The following is a 7,074-nucleotide window of genomic DNA, read 5'->3' as shown; positions in this document are numbered from 1 at the left end:
GAGTGAGTAATTGAAGACATTTGAGGAGGGTTTATATTTCATGATGTGTGTGTAAAGGCCTGTTGTAAAGCAGAAACATGAAAGTCTTGGTATTTGAACACATTGTGCCTCCTAATATTCATATTTCTAATGTTGAAAAAAGTCTTGTTCTCTTCAGATAGTGCTTGTAATGAAATATCTCAAAAGACACATAAAGCACAGGAATCATTCGTGGGATGGTATAGAAACAGCCTGAGAAAATCTTTGCTTTTTCCAGTCAAAACTATTATTAGACAGTGGGAAGGGAAACAAACACCTTCCCTCTAAATTGATGAGATTTTGTATTTTAAAAATGGGCTGTGATTTCAATCCATTTTCCCTCAATAAAAGGATTTTTGGGAAGCAAATTTAGACCTGAGTGTTGTTGATGTGAAGATGGCTCAGTTTCTCAGGAAAGCTGAGGAGAATAAGGCACCAAAGACCAGGGCTGCTGGGCCAAGTCCCCTGTTCTCAGTGCTCTTTGCTCATGGTTAAAAGCAGTTTCTTACATGTCTCTACAGGCTGTAGAGACTGGTTTAAAAACAACAGGGTAAGATTGGCAGAGGTCTACAGTTTGCTTCTCACTTTAAAGCAGTCCAGTTAAACCAGTGCCAGTACTTAGGGCAAATATATTTAAACCAGTTAACTCTCTAATCAGTTTAACTACCACTGATGCTGTACTGAATTACATTAAATCAGCATAAGTGAGAGTTTAACCTGGTTTATCTACGTGTGCTCTGGCCTTTGCACCAGTTTAATTAACTGGATTTGCAATTCCATGTTGGCCAGATGAGGTTTGGCCTCACAAACTTTATTCCACAGACGTTTACCGAGTTTCCAGCTGTTGTTCCCAGCCTGTCCATGGCCGTGTCCAAGTGCCAGTCAGTGATACCTGCTGGGGCCCAGCTCTGGCTGCTTCTGCCACTGCCTTTCCCTCCCACAGAGAGCTCAGCAGGATGAGCCTGCCTTCCTCGAGGAGCAAGACCCAAATGATTTCCCACTGCAGGAATAACCCTCTGGTCCCCAGGAGCAGCCGATGACACGCAGCCTGCTGCCAGCTCTTCTGACCCTGTTCTTGGCCTTGGATTTGTCATTCTCAAGGCAGCAGTTCTTAGAGCTGTTCTAGCTCAGGAGAACCTCAGCTTTCACTCAAAGAAAAGGCTAGCTCCCTACTTCTCCACTCGTAAATGCACAGTCACCACTTCCGAGGTGACTGGGTGTTACTGGCTGGAAGCCCAGGTCAGATCCTGTCAGATCCTGCTCTCCAGACCAGGGACTGAAGGCAGGACTCCCCAGGCTCTCCTCTACATCCTGCAAATCCCTTCCCTGAATACCTCCCCAAACCATGGAGGATTGACCATTTGTCCCTGCAGAGGCAGCTGTGATCCCCCCACACCCTCTGTTTGAACCCAGGAACATCTGCCTCGAGCACCAGGCTCAGTCTCTGGCAAGGAAATCATGAAGGCAATTCTTTTGATGAAGAACCAAAGGGAATGACTTAATCCCAGTCTAGGCTTTTTTTTCCCCCTAAAGCCAAGTCAGAATGACATTGCTCTTCCAGCTTCTGTTTGCGCCACTACTCCTGTTGCTAACCAGTGTCATGAGTTAGCATCTGGAAAGAGGAACACGTGAAAATCAAAACAAGGATATTGAACAAGAGAGATTGTCCAGTTCCCCCTTGAATTCTTCCATTACCCATCCAAATATGGCAGAGATGAAGAAAGGGAGGACTAGGAATTAGTGAATGATTCATTAGAGTAACATAATTTGTTCAGGAGCCCCAGCTGCAGAATTAATCTCCCTCAGTTCTGCTGATAAAACCACTCTGGGACTGACAGGGTTTCAGACTTTGTTCCAAACTGATGACACATTCTTAGAAACTATATTTTAAAATATGAATTCTCCTCATTTCTCCTGGTGTATTCATGTAACAAGGGGGCCCATTTTCAATCTGAGAGCTCCAAACTTTTTTCTAAGAGAAGCAAATGCAAACTTTGCAGTGGAATTATTTAGCATCTTGCATGGGGCAGGCTGTGGAGAGCAAGGCTGTCCTGCTGAGACATGGGGTAGCTGGCCTGTTGTTCTCCCTCACAAAATGATTTTTTGATTCCTTCTTAAACCATCTGGTTGTTTCTGGCTGTCTAGCAAAGCCCTGCATGAAAACTGACAAAGCATGGAGAAATTATCTCACTGTATGTGGCTGCTGGTTTTCATGTATGACAGAGATATGTCACGTGCTGCTCTTGCGACAATCAGGCTAAATGATAATTCTTGGCAAAACTGTACCTGGTAAATGCACAGCAAAGCAGCAGTTAAATTTCCATGGGTTTCATCCCTCTCAGGCATTTCCCACCCTAAATGGGAGCAGGATTTCCCGTCTGTTACACTTCTGAGGTCCTGCCTGTGGGGAGCTGAGAGGAGATTGTTTGGTTTCTTTTCCTGAGTGGGGAAAAGGAAATCCCTGATTTGAAAGCAGAAAGGGTGAAAACTGCACCTTATTGGAGAAAAAGCTCAAACAGCACCCAGGGTAGGCAGAAACTGTGATTAAACAAATGTGTGTGGGTATCACTGGGAGGTGGAGGGAGCCGAAGTCCAAAAGAGGGAGAAGGTGCCTTGGCTGGGCAAAGAGACAAGATGGCAGCTGGGGAAGGAAGGAGATGGGTGATAGGCTGGGGGTCTGCAAAGAAACAGTGTGGCTGGAGAAAAAGGAACTGGGACAAGAAATGAGATATTGGAGATGGGAGATTTTAACTTGCATTTTTTGTGCTTGGTGGAGCAAAGAAATGGGACAGGGATGTTCCTGTGAGACTCCACAAAAATCTCTCCATGGCTACGGGAAGCTCTCACTTAAATGCCCCCTTTCTTTCATACTCAATACTGAACACTTTTACACAAGTTTTCTGCCTTGTGGGGAGATAAAGAGCGATAACAACTTCTTGTCTTTTAGTCTGCAGGGGTAAATTGCATTCTCCTCATGAATTTCGCAGTGTACAATACAGAGTATGAATGCAAAAGTCTGGGAACTTTCTTCAAAATTAAATCACATGTCTGTTTATTTTTTATTTTGAATAGCAGCATTGACTGCTTCCTTTCCTCTTCACATGAATGCACAAATAGTTGGTGCGGGGGAATTCTTGCAAACTGGGAACTCTGCTGAGTTTTGTGTCAATTTTTGCCTACTTATAGAGATATCAATCTATGTTGTTGCTCCCTGCTGTCAACTAGAGATCCCCAGACTGCTGTTGGAGTAACATTACTGATGGGAGAATCATTTTAAATGGTACTTGTAGGCCAGAAGAAGAAAGATACAAATTATGAGAATTATAAGTGAGGATATTACAAATTGCAAAGAGTAATGGGGGGGTTGAGGGGGGAAGTAGCAACTCTGCCCAATGTGCTTGCTGCACATCAAATTGTGTACCCTGTGGTATCTGAAAATCATTGCTGAAATCACAGGAAATATTGGTTCAGAATGAGGAAGAGCTGTGTCTCCTGATAAACCTTTCTCAGGAGCTGCACAACCAAAGTCCTTCAGTCTCCTGAACCTTCGCGCTGCTTTCTCAGTCTTGACGAGAATCCACTCTGGAAAGGAGAATCTGCCCAATAAGCTGAATACATTTTAATGGTTTTAGCAAAATCAGATGCATCATTTGAAAAATAACTGAACAATGCCGACCCAGTGTCTACATGGCACTGGGGAGCTCAGACCCAATTGCTCATGGCTTTTGAGGGGGTTGTGCTAGTTTGGGTGAAGAATGAGGCAGAAGTGTCACATAAGCACTGAGGCTGCCTTTATTGCTGGGCGTTAATTTCCAGCTCCGGAAAGGACTTAGCAAGGACTTGCTTGAAAAGCAATAGAAAACCAAGTCAAGCATTCCCAGTGAGCCCTAAATCTGAATACAAGGCTGTCCCTCCTGAAACCTGACTTTACCCCCTAGAGAGTGCTCGGGACTTGCTTCTAGGCCATTGCCCTTTTTGGGAGTGACAATTCTACAGAAATACCACCTAGCAAGAGCTTAAGTAGGGTTATGCCCATGATGTGAACACTAGATTGAAGTTCATGTTCTGCCACTGATTTGATGTTTGACAAATAACCCTTCTGTGTTTTGTTTTTCACTTTGCTAAATTGGATAATCGTTCTTGCTCACCTCCCTAAAGCAGTTTGACATTCATAACTGGAAAACAATCAACAGAGCTGTTGAATTCCAGCTATAGAGAGTAACTTTACAGAAATCAAAACCCTGCAGCATGTTTTCTTTACGTCAATTTAACTGCAATATTGGCATAACAGGATTAATTTTTAAGCATCATTTTTGTTTTCGGGCATGCTTACTTATTAGTATCGTGCTTAGGCACAGTGGAAGCATTGCTCTTTCACCCTTAAAATGAACTCTAGAAAGATACTATAAACATGGATGACATCTATTATGAATAGAAGAACATTGTATGACTCAGCAAAGCAGTGTGAAGGTCCCGGTTAGCCCAGGTGCAATGAGAAATTGCCTTGATCTGAACACCAGGTAAAACCTTGCATTGCACAGAGGTTGCAAGATGGAATCAAAAGATTCATGGTCTGATGAGAAGTAAACCAGCTTCCTTTCTCCCTGGGAGCTGCACATACTGGCCCTGCTGAAGCTGTGGGATCTCAAGTGAAGCAGCATTGCCTGGGACACGTATTTGCATAAAAGATCTTTGCTCTTTAGAACTACTGCTATAATTAAAATAGAGCTGAAGGCTCATAAGCTGTACATTCTGAAGAGCAGAAGAGAATATCTCATTTTTACACCTGGAAAAATAGAAGCAAAATCATTGCAAAGAGGTGAGTCCTGTTGTTTACTGCCTTCATCAAATCATGGAGTGATTCCTCACTTGTGAAAACACAGTTCCTCAGCAACACCCCCTAACCCACAGAGGCTCAGGCTGTAAATGTAGCTGAGCAGTGGGTTTATTCTAAGTTGTTATTGTTTGTTTGTTGGTTGCCTTTTTCTTTTTCCCCCAAAGCACTGTTAGCAAGCCTACTCCTTTGTCGAGCCATCCCAGCCATCTGCCAATGTGGGCTCAAAAGAACATTCTTCAGGGCCTTATCCATTTGTTGTATCTGATTCATTAAAGTAATTACTCTTGCTATTAAGTCATTGCATGGAATTTGGCAGCTGCATAAAATCTGGGACTTAAATTTCTGAAGCAAGCTAAAATTCTTGGGTTTATTTTATCAAATCTCACATTGCCTGAAATGAGGAGGAGTCTTGTCTGCCCAGGTGTGAGCAGTCCCCGGTGCAGCACTGAGCAGCTTTGGCAGTTGTGACAGAGGAAAGGGATGTATGGAAAAGACTCTTTTTCTGGCTTATCTGGTGTGTTGGAGTTACTGGTGTTCCACTGGCACAACAGGAGTGGTGTGATTTTAGCTGTGAGTGATATGATAGCACCAGAATTATTAGGCATCAGTTATCAACAGCATGCTCAAATGTCCCAGATCTCTGAGTTGTGCTATGACTTAATGAACTGAGGTCAAAGCTCTGGGAAAATACCATGAATGAAATGCTCTATGGAATTTCTGTACTGAGGGAAGTCCCTGTCACAGCAGATAAGGAGACAGAGCTGAGGAAGGTTTCTTGCCCTCTGTGTTGTAAAGATTAAAGAAATTAAAGATGTCCTGAGTCTCAGTCAGTGCTGATAGAAGGCCCCTCATGAGCACAGGGACAGAGCCCCATTCCTGAAATCCACCTTCCTGCGGCACCAACCCCCAAACTGAAGAAAACAACAAAGACCAAACAGGATCATTTAATGAGTTCTGAATGGGACCTTCCACGTCCTGGGTCTTTGAACCCACGGAAGGACCAACCCCATCACTCACAGGGGCTGAGCAGGCACAGGAATTCTGTAATCCCTGACACCATCCAAACCCTCCCATTCCAAGACCTCCTTGCCACCCTTCCACCCAGCTGTCCCTCTTTGGCTCTCCCTGGGGCTGGCACCTGTGGGTACAATGGTGTGTGGCAGAGGCTCTTCGCACCTCCATGTTCTGAGATTATCTGCTCGTAGTATCCCAACATGCCAGGAGCCAAACTGGAAGATGAGGTGGCATTAAAACTTTTCTGTTAGAAATAACTGAAGCCCAGCTGGCTTCAAATGTTCCATTTTACTGAACCATTCTTTGCCATGTTTATGAGCTTTGGACTCTTTATAAAAAGGCAGGTAAAGTTCAGAGGAAGCCACTTAGTGCTGTCCGTTCTTGTGTTGGGAACTTAATTGGAAAAGCGCAAAATCCTGGGATGCAAACACTCATTGCTTTTCAAAGTAAGTCACAATAAATGTCCGACATTCTATCGCCAGCTGACCTTTGCTGTGGGCATTCAAACCCATCACACCCTCCCCTCTAACTGAACTCCTGGCTAGGCTGATTCCTGGGTCTGCAGCAGTATGGGAATGTTGTTTGCAGCTGGATACCTGCTGCCTGTGCCAGACGTTCCCAAGGGGAGATGAAGAGCCCTTCACGCTGGTCCTTTCATGATACCTGAAGGGAGCCTATGAGAAAGACAGAGAGGGACTTCCTACAAGAGCCTGTAGTGACAGGACAAGGGAGAATGGATTCAAACTAAGAGAGAGCAGGTTTAGATTGTATATGAAGAAGAAACTCTTTGCTGTGAGGGTGGCGAGACACTGGCACAGAGAAGCTGGGGCTGCTCCATCCCTGGAAGTGTCCAAAGCCAGGTAGGACGGGGCTTGGAGCAACCTGGGATGGTGGAAGGTGTCCCTGCCCATGGCAAGGAGTGAAATCAGACGGGCTTTAAGGCCCCTTCCAACCCAGACCATCCCATGACTCTGTGATTTTAGGGACACCTGCAGCGCTTTGCGGAGGGCGAGGCCCCGGCCGCCGCCGGGGTGCTGCGGGCAGCGTGACGTCACGCGCGGCACCTGTGGCGTCAGAGCCGCGTGACGTCACAGCGGGGGCGGGGTGGCGGCAGGGAGGGGGCGGCAGGTGGCGCGCACGGCCGGGCCGGGCCCGGGGCGGGATGGACGGGACGGGGCGGCGCGGGCGGCCCCGCGCTCCGGCTG

This window comes from Corvus kubaryi, unplaced genomic scaffold, assembly GCF_017639235.1.
Source record: "Corvus kubaryi isolate FWS band 111438036 unplaced genomic scaffold, C.kubaryi_AGA036_p1.0 136, whole genome shotgun sequence".
Lineage (NCBI taxonomy): Eukaryota > Metazoa > Chordata > Aves > Passeriformes > Corvidae > Corvus > Corvus kubaryi.
Note: the sequence above shows the minus strand (reverse complement) of the source record.